Below are 18,594 nucleotides of genomic sequence, written 5' to 3'. Positions count from 1 at the left end.
AAAATGAACACCTGTATTGAACAGCTGTATTCAGGAAGGCAATAGATAAATGATCAAACTACTAATTCAGTTTTCTTCACACGTTTCCATAGAAAAGATCCAATTGTGAAGCAGTACCGAATAAAAAGAATAACAACATCAAGTTGCACTCAAGGGTGTGGCATGGATGGCAATTGAGCTTCCATTTAGCTTAGCTTGACTTTTTTTAAAATTGTTTTTTCTTGCATATCTCAGCATACTGGACTGTCACAACAGCAGTCGCCTCAAGGCACTTTATATTGTAAGGTAGAACCTACAATAATATATACAGAGAAAAACCCCAAAAATCATATGACCCCCTATTAAGCACTTTGGCGACAGTGGGAAGGAAAAACTCTCTTTTAAAAGGAAGATATCGCTGGCAGAGCCAGGAGGGAGGAGTGGCCATCTGAGTCCACTGTCAGAGGCCATAAGAAGATCATTTGTAACCTTCACTAAAGCTGTTTCTGTGCTGTGATGAGCTCTGAAACCTGACTGAAACTTCAAATAAGCCTCTGCAGATGATCTGTTAGTTGTTTGACAACTACTCTTTCAAGGATTTTTTAGGTAAAAGGGAGGTTACAGCTTGTCCTATAATTAGCTAAGACTGCTGGATCAAGTGATGGATTTTTAAGTAAAGGTTTAATTCCTGCCAGCTTGAAGGTTTGTGGTACATAGACGATTATTGGAGATAGGTTGATCATATTTAAGATTAAAGCATTAATAAATGGCAGGACTTCTTTGAGCAGTTTTGTGGTTTGTTTGGAGATAGTAATTACTGAAGTTAACTCAGAAAGCTCAATTGGAGAAAGAGACTAAATAAATATCAATGTAGACCATGTTACATCTGTGAGATTTTTCTATAGTGTTCTCTTTTCTCATTCTTTGTGATTTTTTATGTTTAAGTGTTTTTTTGCTGGTTTTTAGTTCGTTTTTTTGTCTGTTTGGGAGCTGGCACAGTCTCTATGGAGATGGGGTTTTTTTTGGGGGGGGGGGTATCAGGAGGAGAGACGCTGCCGAGAGGCGTGTAAGACTCAACTCTGTTTCCTGGTCCCAACTCTGGATAGTCATATTGTAGCGAACCCCCCCGAATGAAGGATGACACTTTACTGATGACGTTTTGAAGGTTTAATGGCAGTAAACCATCAATCTCACCGTAAGAGCTCGGGATGTATACATAGAAACAGCGTGTAAGCAACATAATCCACACTCTTACAATCGTAAACCTTATAACATGAAGTTCGTTTCAACGTAACATTTAACAAATGTAGCGACTGTCACAAAAACATCTAAACATCTCCTTATTTACATCATAACCATACCTTGTGCCTCCATCAAGGGGGCTGCTAATGACAAAAGAAATCACCATAGGCTCCGTTAAGCCATCACTTTTCTAAACTCCCGCAACTGCTGCTGAAAACTGCGCCAAAAACAGTTTTTCAGGAGATCGTCCCATCAAAATAAAAGCTTCTACACACGGACAGGAAGTTGGTAGTAGAAAACAGGAATGAGTGCCAAAATAAGGTGCAAGGAAAGGCATTCAGGGTTATTTACACTCCCACCAAAATTACGAATAATCGGTTTACATAAGAACCAAAATGAATAATTTTCCCAAACAAAATAACCCATGTAGGAGTTACCTTAGGAACTTTCTAACAACAATACAAGTTTTTGTACTGGACGCTCAACAACTGATAGTTTAGTAGAGCGTTGACCTTTATTATTGAGTCTCTTTTCTCCAAGTGAGATCTTTACCTTTCGCACAAGTCCATCTTTTCCACTGACAGTCTCTACAACTCTTGCAAGTCTCCATTCCCCTCTGGGTGCCAGTTCATCCATTTCCAACACAACATCACCTACTTTTAGATTCCTCTTTGGTGAGTGCCACTTTTGCCTTGAAATGATGTTGTGAATGTATTCTCGTCTCCAGCGGCTCCAGAACTGCTCTGCAAGGAACTGCACGCGGCGCCACCTCTTCTTGCTGTACAGGTCCTCATTTGAAAAGGCACCAGGTGGGGGCAACGGTGCATTGGATTTCATGTGCAGCAGATGATTGGGCGTGAGCGGTTCTAGGCTGTTGGGGCTGTTCAAGTTATCTATAGTCAGGGGTCTGGTATTGACTATAGCCATGGCTTCGTAGAATAACGTCCGTAATGAAGCATCATTGAGTCTGTCATGAGCCAGTGACAGAGTGGTATTCAGCACACTTCTGACAGTCTTTATCTGACGTTCCCACACTCCCCCTGCATGACTTGCATGGGGTGCGTTCATCACAAAGTCACATTGTTTTTCAGTCAAGTATGTATTTAGTCTCTGAGTGTCTAGCTCATTTAAAGCTGCTTTAAACTCATTCTGAGCACCAACAAAGTTCGTTCCCTGGTCACATTGGATGTGTCGAACTGCACCTCTGATTGAAATGAAACATCTTACTGCATTAATAAATGCATCAGTAGACAAGTCCTCTAAGAACTCGATGTGAATGGCACGAGAACAAAAGCAAGTAAATAAGAGTCCATACCGTTTGTGTTGTTTTCTTCCCTCTGTTGTCACAAATGGACCAAAACAGTCCATGCCGCAGTGTGTGAAGGGAGGAGAGGGCTCTAAGCGATGTGGAGGTAGGTCACTCATCCTCTGACCCTCTGGAGCTTTGCGGAGTCTGCGGCAGATCACACATTGTCGGATGAATGAGGCAACTGTTTTACTCATTCCAGGAATCCAGTAGCCACTGGATCTGATTTCATTTATGGTGAATCCCTTTCCTTGGTGTTTTACTTTGTCATGACAGTGAGATATTATGAGTTTGGCTGCACAATGTTCTTTTGGGATCACGATCGGGTGTTTGAAGGTGTCACTCGTTGCATGCTGGAGTCTCCCTCCCACCTTGAGGAGACCATCTGTATCCATGAAAATGTCCAGTTTAAACAGTTTGTTATGATGTGGGAGCTGTTCTCCTTTCTTCAGCTGTTTTATTTCCTGTTCGTACGCTTGAATTTGTACATGTCGAATGATCACAAGTTCAGCATTTTTCTGCTCACTCACTGTAGCTGATGCATTTGACTTGATGTGTCTAGCCCTTCTTATGAGACGTGCTACAGCCTTAATTGCTTTGGACCAGGAGGAGAACTTACTTAGACATTCAGCAAGACTTACAGTGCCTGTGACTTTGGTTAACATTGTCTGTACTTTTCTGACTTCTGGATCTCCTATGGTCAGATCCAGCTCGACAGGTTGTACTGTGGGCAGTTCATTTTTCCACAAAAAGGAGGGGCCAGTGAACCAGATAGACTTATTTAACTCATTGACAGTTATGGTAAAAATGGTAAATGGCCTGTATTTATATAGCGCTTTACTAGTCCCTAAGGACCCCAAAGCGCTTTACACATCCAGTCATCCACCCATTCACACACACATTCACACACTGGTGATGGCAAGCTACATTGTAGCCACAGCCACCCTGGGGCGCACTGACAGAGGCGAGGCTGCCGGACACTGGCGCCACCGGGCCCTCAGTTACACCTCTCGAAGCACCGTCAGCTGGATTCAGTTCTGATGGCACGTAAAACCACTGCTGAGGGCTTGTACTTTCCCTGATCCTCTGAACCCTGTTAGCTACAAAGGTGTGGAAACGACGTGCATCATTGTTTATGTAGCCCAGCACCACCTTTGAATCAGTCCAGAAGTACTCCTTTGCACCATAACACAGTTCTTCCCGTAACATGTTGCTGACTGAGACTGAAACTACAGCTGCTGTTAGTTCAAGTCTGGGGATTGTGGTCAGTTTAGTTGGAGAAACTCGAGCCTTTGCTATTACCAGAGAGCAGTGAACTTCACCTTTAGCGTTCTTTGTCCTCAGATAGCTACATTGTCCATAACCACTTGAGCTTGCATCCGAAAAGTGGTGCAACTCTATTTCTTTAGTTTCACCAAAGTTAGCAGGCAGGTAACAGCGAGGTATGTTTAGCTTGTCTAGATTTACAAAGTCACTTTGCCAACTCACCCACCTTGGCTTGAGTGCATTTGGTATGGGGTCGTCCCACCCGACACCATGCTGACACATTTCTTGCAAGATTTTCTTTCCATTCAGCACATATGGCGCTAAAAATCCAAGTGGGTCGTAGATTGACGCGACAGTGGATAGAATACCTCTGCGTGTGGCTGGCTGGACTTTCAGTGTGTTGTCAAATTTGAAACGGTCCTTTTCAATGCTCCACTGGATGCCTAGTGCTCTTTCTTGTGGCATGTCTTTGAATGTCAAGTCTCTTATGTTAATGTTTACAGCACACTCTGATGCAGGTATACTTTGCAAAACAGTGTGATTGTCAGAAACAAACTTGTGGAGACGCAGGTTACCTTTGCGGCAGATTTCTCTGGCTTCTTGTGCCAACTGCATTGCTTCTTTCACTGTGTTTGTGCTCGTAACTCCATCGTCGACATAAAAGTCTTTCTCAATGAACTGTGAACCTGCTGGGTGCGAGTGGCAGTGCTCTTTGGCTAAGTACTTCAGTCCATAATTTGCACAGCCTGGAGATGACCAAAAAGGTGTACCTTCATTCTGTATGTTTGAGGTTGTGTGCTTGTATCACCGTTTTTCCACCAGAGGAAACGTAGATAGTCCCGGTCCCTCTCACTGACGTGGAACTGGTGGAACATCTTTTCTATATCGCACATTAAGGCAATAGGATGTTGCCGGAATCTCAAGAGAATGCCAGTCAGATTGTTTATTAAGTCTGGCCCTTGGAGGAGATGATCATTGAGACTTGTTCCATTGTGTTTGGCTGAACAGTCAAATACGACACGCAGTTTTGTGGGCTTTTTGGGGTGGTAAATCCCATGATGGGGGATGTACCATTGTTCACCTTGTGTTCCTTCGTTGTGTACTTCTTCCACGTCTCCTCTTTCAATTATGTCATTCATGTATGCAACATAATCATTTTTGTAGTTCTCATCCTTGTTCAACCTTCTCCTTAAGTGTTCCAGTCTGATCTCTGCAAGCCTTTTGTTGTCTGGTAAGTTTGGCCTTTGCTTGAATGGAAGAGGCATCTCACAGTATCCTTGTTCATTTTTCTTTATCCCTTCCTTAAGTTTTTCCAGAAAAACGACATCCTCTTGTGAGACCGTTTTGTCACATGCCTTTGTGTCCTTGAAATCTAATTCAAGAACATTGATCATGTCCATTGGTGTTACAGCAGGCATTTCCTTTACCATGACCCTATGGCACAGACTTGTTTCAGTTTCATTTGACTCTGATGAGCCACCAACAATGCTCCACCCTAGGTCTGTCTGTATGGCAAATGGCTCATTGTCTTTTCCGAGTAGAACCTGTTTTGGAGCTAGAGTTCTGGGACAGTTAAATCCAATGAGTAGTCCAACATCACAACTCAGGAGAGGGGGTATCTGATCAGCGATCTCTGACAGATGGGGCCATTGCCTTGCAGTTTCATTTGTGGGTATGTTGTCATAGTTAAATGGGATGTAGTCCTTTGTGTAGGAGGGTGGAAGGTCAATGTGAACATCTGAATTATAACCTCTCACACGTAACCCTGCTACTCTCTGACTTTTGACTGTCATGTGAACTCCCAGCATCGTGGTTAGTTTTAGCTTAACTGGATGGGATGCTGCTTCTAACTGGTTAGTTATCTCCTCACTGACAAATGTGTTGTCACTTTGTGTGTCTAATAAAGCGTACACAAGCTGCTCTTTAGATGGACTCTGAGTAGTGGAAACCCACACAGGAACAATCATGGAGGTACTACCTGATTGACCCACCTTAGTAACATTCAGAGCTGTGGCTGCCATGGTATCATTTTCTGTGGTTGAAGCGACGTTTGTAGAGCTCTGAGGCCTTTCATTTGCCATGTGACTCTCATTGTGCAAACAGGTGGGGTGTCGTCCTTTGCAAGTGTCACATTTGTGGCGATGACGACAGTCTCTGGCATTGTGGCCCACCTTTAAGCACCCGTAGCACAGTTTATTTTCCTTCACAAATGTCCGTTTGTGGTCTAGTGACTTCTCTGAGAAGCTTGGGCACTTTGACAACTGATGACTTTCATCTTTGCAGAACATGCAGGCCACCTTTAACCTTGTGTCATTTGACTTAGTTTTTTCTCCTTGTACTGTGGCTTGTGTAGTGAAGACTTGAGTCACAGATCTGTTTGGTTTGGTCTCCCTTACGTATCTTTTCTCCAAGGATGAGCTGCTTGAATAGAGTGCATATGAAGAAGTCACAGGATTACATGCAATTTCTGCCTCGAGTGCTACAAACTCTGCAAAATCCTTGTAAGAGGGAAAATCTTTGCCTTTCATGAGAGCAACTGTGACTTGACGGTTCCAACGCGTTGCAAGCCATTCTGGAATCTTTTGCAATAACTTTTGGTTTTCCTCACAGTCACTTAGTATCTCTAAGCCCTTTACATGTGGTGTTGCTTGCAGACAGGTTGTGAGAAAATCAGAAAAGGCCCGTAGACCTTCTGCATCTTTTGAGTGGATTTTAGGCCACTTTGACAGTTTGTCTCTGAATGCCTTTTGAACAACAAATGGCTGACCGTAGCGTTGGTCAAGTCTTTTCCATGCATCTTTGTATGCCTCTTCATCACTGCGGTAGAACGTGGCCTCAAGACACTTAAGAGCAGGACCAGTGATATACCTTTTTAACAAATGCAGTTTTTCAGCTGGAGATATACCTTTGTGGCCCACCAGTGAGATGAAGGAAGCCTTCCATTCGATGTAGGTGATGGGATCTCCGCTGAACACGATGGGCACAGGCACTGGAATTCTGCTTACTGCTATGCTGTCTTGAATAGCTTTAGCCAGCTGCAATACGTCTGTGGGAGGCGATGGAGTGACAATTTGTGAGTGCAGTTGTTGTAGAGGATTATTGACAGGGATGGATGCATATTGTTCCACATGTGGGTGATATGAACCTGTAGAGAGCTCTGAGGCTGGTTGTGCAAAGCTTTGGTTGATAACAGACATCCCATTGCTCTGTAACATTAACTGACTGTCCATATCAACTTTAAACTCTTTGTCATAAATCTCTAATTTTGCACGTGCTGCTTGCCTTTCCTTTTCTGCTTGTAAACGCTCTAGTTCAGACCTTTGTGCATCCAATTCCCTCCTGTGTTTCTCTTCCATTTCTCTTATTTTTTGTTTTTGTTTTATTTCCTCTTGTGTGATTTTATACTGAGCTTCTTTTGCAGCTAATTCTGCAGCAGCATCGATTCTTTTGGCTGCAATGCTTGCTTCAGATTGGTAACTTGACTGTGATGCAGTACCAAATATGGACTTAGCATGTTCATAAGCTAAGAGCTGATGGAGGCGCTGCCTTTCTCTATCTGCATCATACTCATCTATAGCTGCTAAACGCTCAGATATGATTTTCATAATGTCCTTTGTCACTGATTCACAAGAGTCCATTTTGCGCCTTATGACATGGGATGGTTCATTACGCTCTCTATATTCACTGTATGTTTTTGTCATATCATTTACTGTCCTTTCAATATCATCAGCCATTTCTGCTAACCGTGAATCTGATAAATCACTTTTCAGGTCTTCTCTGTATACTCTGACCTGGCCTTTCCAATGTTCATAAATGGTTAGCAGTTTCTTCTCTCTTTTATTCTGTTCATCCCTTTGATATAAGAGCATTTTCTCTGTGGGCGCACTGGGCCGTTCTGACCGCCTTGGGAACGTTTCATTAGCTGTTTCATCAGCTTCGCATGTTAATTCCTTTCGTTGTTCCTTTTCGTTTAACTGACCTCCTTCTATATTTTCCATTTTGAGAGCAATTGCTTGTTACCGGACCGCTGCTGTAGCTTGCTGCTCCGTGCCGTGCCGTGCCGTTCCGATCGCAGGAAGCTCTCTCTCTCGCTGCTCCCGGAGGCAAGCTCTTACTGCTCCCGGAGGTAAGCTCTTACTGTAGCGAACCCCCCCGAATGAAGGATGACACTTTACTGATGACGTTTTGAAGGTTTAATGGCAGTAAACCATCAATCTCACCGTAAGAGCTGGGGATGTATACATAGAAACAGCGTGTAAGCAACATAATCCACACTCTTACAATCGTAAACCTTATAACATGAAGTTCGTTTCAACGTAACATTTAACAAATGTAGCGACTGTCACAAAAACATCTAAACGTCTCCTTATTTACATCATAACCATACCTTGTGCCTCTATCAAGGGGGCTGCTAATGACAAAAGAAATCACCATAGGCTCCGTTAAGCCATCACTTTTCTAAACTCCTGCGACTGCTGCTGAAAACTGCGCCAAAAACAGTTTTTCAGGAGATCGTCCCATCAAAATAAAAGCTTCTACACACGGACAGGAAGTTGGTAGTAGAAAACAGGAATGAGTGCCAAAATAAGGTGCAAGGAAAGGCATTCAGGGTTATTTACACTCCCTTTGGGGGGTTTAATAAATTTGTCCATATTTCTAGAAATGAGAGCTGCTCCATCCAAAGTGGGATGGATGCCGTCTCTCCTAACAAGACCAGGTTTCCTTCAGAAGGTTTGCCAATTATCTATGAAGCCCACATCGTTTCTGGGACACCACTCAGACAGCCAGCAATTTAAGGAGAACATGCGGCTAAACATGTCACTCCTGGTCTGATTGAGGAGGGGACCAGAGAAAACTACAGAGTCCGATATTGTTTTGGCAAAGTTACACAATGATTTAATATTGATTTTGATCCCTATCAGGTGTGTATGGGCTCAAGTTGTGGTCATAAATATTTTGTACTTGTAAATAGGGATGGGTACCGGTATCGTTCTGACATAAACGGTAGTGACCAGACCGAAAAGCAGCGCACATTTCGGTGCTTTATTTCAGTGCTTTTTTTCCTGAGATGTCATACACTTTGGATTCTAGCCAATCATTTTACCTTTCCAAGGATAGTAGGCGGGCCCAGGTACGTACGTTCTTTTAGAGCAGAGCGACAGATTAAAAATGCCCAAGGCGAAGCGGTCAAAGTCTGTCTGTACTTCACAGCAAAAGATGCAAACTCAGCAGCCTGCAACAAGCGCTTTAAGCTGATACTGTGATACTGTCAAAGGAGGTAACACCTCAAATCTGATGAAACACCTGGCGACGCATAGCGTTTTTTTAAAAGCCGAGAAATGCGCCGTATTTGATAGCTTGCTGCGAGACCTCACACCGAGCACATCTACTGCGGGTGTGGTGCCTGTTATCGGACCCGGAGTTAGCAACATCCCCCAAGAACCCGAAGAGGAGAGTCCTGATGCAGCAGCAGCCGTTCTTCTCTGCGTGAGTAGCTTAATGTTGTTCCAGTGTAATTTACGTTGAGTAGGCTAACCCTTGAGGACTCTGAGGAAGAACCACCTGTCCTCAGACATCCTGGTGAACTTCTATCGTTGCACCATCGAGAGCATCCTGACCAACTGTATAACAGTCTGGTACGGGAACCGCTCTGTCTCGGACCGGAAGGCGTTGCAGAGGGTCGTGAAAACTGCCCAGCGCATCGCCAGAGCACCACTTCCTGCCATAAAAGACATCTACAGGAAGCGGTGTCTGAAAAGGGCTGGGAAAATCATCAGAGACCCCAGTCACCCATCACATGGACTCTTCACCCTCCTGCCCTCTGGGAGGCGCTACAGGAGCCTCCGGACTAAGACCACCAGGTACCGGAACAGCTTCTTCCCCACAGCTGTCAGACTCCTGAACTCTGCCTCCTGACATCTGACCCACGTTAACTCATGGACTGAACATACACACACCCACAATGGACAACTGTACCCTCAAACACACAATAATAACATGGAGTGAACCACCACTCACAACCACTAGCACTTTATATAGCCTCTGTAGAAACTATCTACACCCTCACTTATCTTAACTGCACTACTGTATAGCTCTGTGTAAATAATCATTCTGTACATTCGATAATTTTTAATCCTACAACTGTTTACAACTTGCATAGTTCCCATTTCTGTATAGCTGTATATCTCAGATTCTGTAAAGTTATTTATTTCATATTCTGTATAGTTTTTCATATTTATATCCTGTTCATAGCCTGTACATAGCTTGTACTCACTACAGCCTGTACATACTTATAGTTATAGAATATTCACAACATACTTCATACCGTGTACATTATAACATACCATAATAGACCCATTTCTGTAATATACTCACATATCTATATTATTGCTAATATATATTGTAATATATCTATATCACTAAAGCACTTCTGGATGGATGCAAACTGCATTTCGTTGCTCTGTACCTGTGCATGTGCAATGACAATAAAGTTGAATTCTATTCTATTCTATTCTATTCTATTCTATTCTATTCTAACCACGTTATTACATTAATGCATGTAAGGTGAACTAGCAAACATCATCATAGCTACATGCGGCTGTCTTCTTGTTTGATAGAGTGATACCATATATACCCTATAGAGGCAAAAAAGGCTAACATTGTTATCTTTTTACAAAAAAAACAGCTAAGCATGAGAGGTTTTAGGACAAAGTTTGTGTTTTCCATTGTTTAAGCACCGGTTCCAACCAAAGGAGGTATGTTGTATCAACAGAAAAGGCTGACTTGGTTATCATTTTGCTGAAAAAAAGAGACTGCTAAAAATAAAAACATAAGATGTTTTTGGACAAAGTGTGTGTTCTCCATTCTTTAAGCACCGGTTCGAGCACCGTTTAAGCACCGGCACCGTTTCAAAAGTACCGGTTTGGCACCGGTATCGGATAAAATACCGATCCCTACTTGTAAATCACACTGCATAGGTGTGAACTGAGTTTTGTAACCTTGTAAACCAAAATATCTGAAAATGTTATGTTTGTGCATCTGTAGAAGAGAATTTGTGCTTGTGTAAAAAAGACTTTGTAAGAAATATTTACACAAGTTACAAACTTTTTTTGTAACTCATCTGGCCTGGTCACAGATACAAAGCAAAAATTTGTAATGTAAAACTCCCTCACTTCCCTCGCTTGCAATTTTACTTCCTTTCAGCTGATTGGTCAATGTCATGGCAATCACAAACGTAACAATCCAATCAGAGAACAGATGGGTTTGGCTGTCGGATGGGTGCTTTACTGAGCTTCTGGTCCTGGAAGGCTTAAGGCCCTTTCACATTGGACGCAGTGTGTGCCAGCGTTTTCCCTCCACGAAGGAAAACATTCTGTGCGTGTGCGAGTTCGGTGAATTTTTTGTTACAGGTTTATGCGCTTGTACAGGGACCTGCACAGACTCAACGGCTCTGTGGACCTCGGGGGTGAAAGCAGTGTTGTGGAAATGACACACTCTTCACTTGCGCAACATCTCTAAAATTAGAAATATCCTGTCTCAGAGTGACGCTGAAAAACTAGTTCATGCATTTATTACTTCCAGGCTGGACGACTGTAATTCATTATTATCAGGAAGTCCTAAAACCTCCCTGAAAAGCCTTCAGCTAATCCAAAATGCTGCAGCAAGAGTACTGACAGGGACTAGAAAGAGAGAGCATATTTCTCCTGTTTTGGCTTCCTGTTAAATCCAGAATTCAATTCAAAATCCTGCTCCTCACATACCCGTGGCGACCGTGGCTCAGGGGGTTGGGAATCGCATCTGTAACCGGAAGGTCGCCGGTTCGATCCCTGGGCTCTCTGTCCTGGTCGTTGTGTCCCTGGGCAAGACACTTTACCCTACTTGCCTACTGGTGTTGGCCAGAGGGGCCGATGGCGCGATATGGCAGCCTCGCTTCTGTCAGTCTTCCCCAGTGCAGCTGTGGCTACAACTGTAGCTTGCCTCCACCAGTGTATGAATGTGAGAGTGAATGAATAGTGGTATTGTAAAGCGCTTTGGGTGCCTTGAAAAGCGCTATATAAATCCAATCCATTATTATTATTAAGGTCTTAAATAATCAGGCCCCATCTTATCTTAATGACCTTGTAGTACCATATCACCCTATTAGAGCGCTTCGCTCTCGCTCTGCAGGCCTACTTGTTGTTCCTAGAGTATTTAAAAGTAGAATGGGAGGCAGAGCCTTCAGTTTTCAGGCCCCTCTTCTGTGGAACCAGCTTCCAGTTTGGATTCAGGAGACAGACACTATCTCTACTTTCAAGATTAGGCTTCAAACTTTCCTTTTTGCTAAAGCATATAGTTAGGGCTGGACCAGGTGACCCTGAATCCTCTCTTAGTTATGCTGCAATAGACGTAGGCTGCCGGGGGATTCCCATGATGCATTGAGTTTTTCCTTTCCAGTCACCTTTCTCACTCACTGTGTGTTAACAGACCTCTCTGCATTGAATCATATCTGTTATTAACCTCTGCCTGGCTAGCTTTGGGTTTTTCAAGGGTGCGAAGCCGAGTCTCTAATTCAGTGATCCTGGCTGCAAATAGGCTACATTTATTCCAAATATGTGACCACAGTGCACACGTCTAATGTTGCTCACAGTGGTCCAAGGGACGCTCAGGGAGTTTGTGTGTTCGCTCAGACACATGAAACATTAGAGGGAACATTGGTGAAGAGGCCATGCCTAAAGACACAGTGAGTGAATACTGTGACTATAGATTAGCGAGTGAATAGACAAAGAGTGTGCTTCGGATGAAGCACGTGAAGATTAAACTATGACATAAGAAGTTATCTGCAAGTTTTAATTAAATTGCTATGCAGATGAGCTACACAAAAACACCACTGTGTGCTGGAACAGGCACAGGAAGTGATCCTCTACTGCAGAGACAGCAAACACTAAGTGACAGCGCCACAAACAAGAAGCCGACTCCTTAAAAAAACCCAACAAGACACACCTAGCAATGAGTCTACGTAAATACAAGGATGCTGGTCCTTCCATTGCTAGGCCTCCTGGGACTGTGGACTGTCCAGTGGACTGTCCCAGCCTTCTCTGGACAAAAGCGAGATGGACACCACTAATCTGAAGCACAGTCTAGGTGAGTGCTAATGTGAAGGAAATGGAGGGCGGCCTGTCCACCTGGTCTTGTGAAGCCGTTATGTTGCAAGATATGGTGTGAGAAATGAAAAAGGAACTACAGGATCTAAAGGGCAAATGTAAAGACATGGAGGGGGGGCTTTAGGGGGGTAACGTAAGGATCCTGGGTGTTCCTGGGAGACCTGGCTCCAGCTCCCACACATCGGTTACTTAATTACATGCCAGGATACTCTGGCCCCAGGCTCTCTTTGAGGCCTGGGACTAAGGAATACTGGCAGCAAACCCCGGGTCGTTGTTGCCAAGCTGCATTACTATCAAGAATGTGTGGAAATCCAGTGCTGCATACGCAGCCAGGGCCCACTTCACTTCAACGGAGATTTACCATTTTCCCTGACTGTACCACGAGTGTGGCAAGCCCGGGCAGCATTTACAGAAGTTAGGAGACGTCTACATGGCTGACGAGGGGTTTGATATTCTCCTTCTACTCCCTCCCAGCTCGACTTCGCATCACGCACATAGGGGAAGATAAAAAATTTACGGATCCTGATAAGACTGTGACTTATGTGAAGATGAAAATTACTCCAGTCTCCGATGAGTAACTTTAACACTAGAACATTTGTGTTTACATGCTCCAGGTTAAATTTTTTTAAATCATATTTCTTATATCCTTGAGATATAATGAATTTGCCTCACAGCCAGAACCAAGATGGCACCTGTGTGCACGGCGAGCCATCTTTTTGGGTCCTGTCTGCTGGGTGTTATCTTTCCTTTTCTATGTTGCCCTGATGGCTCTGCTTTATTCGTCTATGATCGCCAAACTCTTTTGAACCTTGGGCCACTAAAACCCAGAACGCTTGATTTAGAAAGCAAGCCAGAAAATCGTCCTACACTTCTGGCGGACATTCCTGATTGCCTACGTCGCCTACCATTTACCCTTCCTCCCAGGAAGCGCTCAAGAAGATGGGGAAACGAGGTGGCATCCTGGTACGCATCAAGGCTTACCTGAGTGAAGAAACATCGTACTCTTACAGATGTGCTACCATCTTTTCGTGCTGTCTGGGACCAGTCCAGTCTGGCAGTTGGCATCGCTGGATCTGGGCTGTTAGACCTCCTGCTCCCTCGGACCTGCCGGCGAAGCCTCCACCTGTCTGGCGATTGGTGCAGTTCTACAGAGGTGGCGTGAATCTCAGTAACCTTCGTCTGCTGGGACGTGCTCCTGTTAGCAACACTTTGATCACACTTCGGATGGCCCTGCTAAACACCAGGTCAAACAAAACTTTTATCCTAAATGACTTTTTTTTATCTCGTCAGGACTGGATTTTATATTCCTGACTGAAACTTGGCTTCAACCCAGTGAGTTTTTTTCTTTCTCAGAACTCCTTCCCCCCAAATCGTTCACTTTTTAGCTCTCCGCAGACCACTGGTAGAGGTGCAGGGCTAGCTTCAGTATTTAAAAATTATTTTCGCTGGCGGCAACTGCCACCTGTTTCGTATCCTAGTTTTGAGGTGCAGCTTTTGGAACTGAACTGCGCTCCATCAGCTGTCTGCACTGCGGTGTATCGTCCACCGAAATGCGTTAAGGATTTTAATCTCGATTTTGCTGACTTATTGGGGAGTCTTATGTTAGGATATGACCGTGTTTTAATTGTTGGTGATTTTAACATCCATGTATGCTGTGAGACTGGACCACTAGTAAAGGACTTCCTTGCCCTTATTGACACTTTTATTGTCACTCAGTGGGTGAGTGATCCAACTCACCAAAAAGGTCATACATTCGATCTGGTGTTGTCATATGGTCTGGATGTTTGTATCCGGTCGTAAAGTCTGACATCACTAGCCGTGTCTGGGCTCAAACTCCGCTGCAGGTCCATATATCAAACGATCACTATGGCATTACTGAGAGTTGAAAAACTGTTTAAAGTCTTTCATCTTTAATAAAATGATCAGCGTTCTGCTCTACCAGGTGTAACAATTGAGTTTAACATCCAGGCATCCATGAAAACGGAATTTATGACATTTAACGGAGTTAGAAGTTAGCAGGAAGTTAGCTCACTAGCTTATATCTAAATACAATATAGCATGTCCTGACTGCGGGGTTTTGGAAACAAATTCAAACGTACAGCTCTGTTATCACTTCCAGCATAATTGAAGACAGAAAACTAAACAGCAGTGACGTTTGTAGGGTTACTGAAGTTTGGCTAGCTGGTATATAATGATGTGCTACGTGACCGCTAGCGACACAGCTATGTTAGCATAATATAAACAAGCGAACTTTTTTTCCACTGGATAAAAGTTAACGTGCGTGTTCTCGGTGGTCAGGAACAAATGTAATCGCATGGCAGGATGCTGTAAAAGGACCAAACTTCAGCCAGGAGAACAACTGAGATAATCCATCCACAATACGAGGTTAGTCATTCATATACTGCTGCATGGGCTGGGCTGTAGTTACATCCTAAGGTTTTAAAAACTGAGCTTAAATAAATGATTAGCGGTAATAAAAGCCGAGGGAGGTCAACAGGGATCACTGACTGTTTTAGGAGCTTTTTGAGATTAAATAGAAGAAAATACAAAACATTAAACATGTTAACAACACAAAAGCCATATTAAACGCAGACTACTTTAGACCCGGAAGTAGGATTCGTCACGTCATCACTTAACGATCGGATTACGGAAATCAAGGATTGTGGGATATCAGATCATTTCCCAGTTATGTTTAATGTTGCAGTGTGTAATGTGGAGTTGGACAGCGAGCGACCTGTGCGTCAGATGCGAACAATTCAGTGACCACTGCTCACTTTCCCCCCACTTTTACTAACTCGCCCCTCTATGATGCCAACCCTAGTGCGGAACTATCAGTTGAACTAGCTAACCTTTTTAACTCAATATGCTCCAACATCCTTGACTCTGTTGCTCCACTAAGGACTAAACGCACCAAATCTTCACGTCAACCTTGGCTGAATGAAACCACCCGCACTCTCAGACACGAATGTCAACGTGCAGAGAGAAAATGGAAAAAGGAGAAACTCCAGGTGTCTTTGGGCATCCTGCATGACCGCTTAACAAATAATCAGAAAACTGTTAAAGCTGCAAAATCTGCTTTCCTATCCGGTGTAATTTCTACCAACAATCACAAGGCCCGAGTTCTTTTTAATATTTTTAATTCTGTGATTAACCCCTGAGCCAATGTTCCTAGTGAGGCTTCCTTTGCACTGTGTGAAAACTTTTTAAAACACTTCATTGAAAAAATTTAAGGTCTCCAAATTCACAGCAGTGTTCGACCTAGATCCACCCTCTAAATGCTCAGCTGTTTTTCAGCAGTTCGAGCCTGTGACATTTTCTGCCTTAAAGGAAGTAATTGATCGCTTAAGACTGTCTAATTCCCCTCAGGATATTCTTCCTTCTTGCCTTTTCAAGGAAGCTCTTCACATTATTGGGCCTAGTATTTTATTTTTATTAAATGCTTCCTTGTCATCAGGTTGTGTACCAGCTGTTTTCAAACATGCTGTTGTGCAAACCAAAAAATCTGGATGTCCACAATTTTGGAAAAAGTTGTTTTCAAGCAACTTCAGATCTTTTTAGACACTCGTGGCATTTGTGTAGAGTTGCAGTCTGGTTTTAAGTCGCGTCACAGTACTGAGACGGCGCTTTTAAGAGTTTTTAATGATCTTCTTTTAACCGTCGACTCAGGTTGTTCTGTGGTTTTAGTCCTTTTAGATTTGACACAGTTGATAACAACATTCTTTTATCAAGACTTGAACACGTTGTTGGTCTTAAAGGCTCAGTTTTTTCATGGTTTAAATCATATTTATCAGAGAGGTCTGTAAGAGCCAATTAAATGTTAATTTTATTGGTACTGGTAAAATGATTAGAGGAGAAATATACATGTTTGATGTTAAGAATATAATTTCTAGTTAATTTCAAAATACTGTTTTGTTAAAGGTATAGAATATAGAAGTGCGACATTCTAATGCACTTTTTAGTATTTTGGGCTTCCGGCACACTGTAATTACATAGTTGGGGAGTCGGATAAGCTGGAAGCAAAACAGTTTTTTGACCGAGTCTTGCCATGTAAATTAAAAATTTCAATAAACATCTTTTTTGCAAGAAAAGTACCTGGACTTGCTCGCGTTTCAAATGCATGTTGCCGGACTGACTCCTAAAGGTGGTAAAGAAGAGTGAAATAGAGACGGAGTGCCGCCACTACAAGGTCTTTTTCTGTTACTATTGGCCAATAACTCCTCTTCCTCTGCCCCGATGTGTTGTGGTGTGCCACAGGGGTCTGTTTGGGTCCAACTCTGTTCTCCTTATACATGCTACCTTTGGGATCTATTTTTAGGAAATACAACATCTCCTTTCATTGTTTCCTCCAAGAGACCTAGAAACACTTATTCAGGCTTTCATCACCTCTACTCACCACTACTGCAACTCTCTATTTGGGTCTTCACACTCATCTATCTCTCCATCGCTTGCAGTTAGTCCAAAATGCTGCTGCATGGGTGTTAGAATGTATGAACACATCACTCCAGTTTTAGCAAATTTGCACTGGCTCCCTGTCAAATATCATATTAATTTTAGATTAATTCATTTACTTTTAAAGTTTTAAACAATGTGGCGCCCAGTTATTTAAGCAAACTCCTCAACATGTATGACCCCAAAAGAGCACTGAGATCATCTAACCAGATGCTCTTAGCACAACCGAGGTCGCGATTGAAGCATAGAATTGAATATATGAACATGCATATACTAATGTGGCTGAGTGGGCGCTCTGGTATATTCTCGCCACCACATTTCTTTTTGATGGGTATTGTAATCACCATGTTCCTATAGGTGAAAGGGGTTGGAATTATTTTCTCAGACCTTTATATACATTATGATGGTGTTTCCGTTATGTGGCAGATTAAATGTATGCATTGATTTTCAGGTGATACAGACTATGGCCTGTGTAAGCAACATTGAAACGTTTAATGGTTTGTCAGTAAATTTTGTGAGCTGGAATGTTAAGTCCATCAACCAACCAGTGAAATTTAAAAAAGTGATCACAGATCTGAAACAGCTGAGAGCAGACATTCAACTTTCCAGGAGACCCAGATATGTCCGCCTACATGTAGGCAAGTATTCCGGTCCAGTTATTGGTACAGAGGAAGAGGGTTTGCTATCATGATTAGTAACAATATACAGTTCGGTGTCTAGTGTACAGGCCGATTCAGCTGAGCGATGTGTGTTTGCTGCTGGAAAACTATATTTGTTCCAGTGATATTAGCATGCTTCTATGCACCTAATTGGGATGATCTTGCATTTTCCAACAATTTTTTCTCTTGTCTGCCAAATCTGTCAACCATTAATCTTATAAATGTGGTGATGCAAATTGTTTTTACTCATCTTTGATCAGAGTGCTCTCGGGAGGGCATCCCTGTCAAAATCCACACAAGCCATTCATTTATATCTTGAAACATATGGAGTGGCCGGTGTGTGGCATTTCCGTAACATCTTCAAGAGCACACTCGTTCGTCTCCCCAGTCCAAATAACACATTCACATATTATTTTTTTCTAGACAAAAGAATTCTAGATTAGCCTAAGGAGCTTGGAAAGGAAAGGCATTTGGACTTCTTTAAGTTGCTTGAAGATGTTTCAACTCTCAACGGAGAAGCTTCTTCAGTTCTAAGGTCAAATGGTGGTCCATT

Source organism: Diplotaxodon limnothrissa, linkage group LG18, assembly GCF_057381915.1.
Source record: "Diplotaxodon limnothrissa isolate DT_005_m linkage group LG18, D_limnothrissa_male_GT1.1, whole genome shotgun sequence".
Taxonomy (NCBI): Eukaryota; Metazoa; Chordata; class Actinopteri; order Cichliformes; family Cichlidae; genus Diplotaxodon; species Diplotaxodon limnothrissa.
This window is presented reverse-complemented; position numbering follows the sequence as displayed.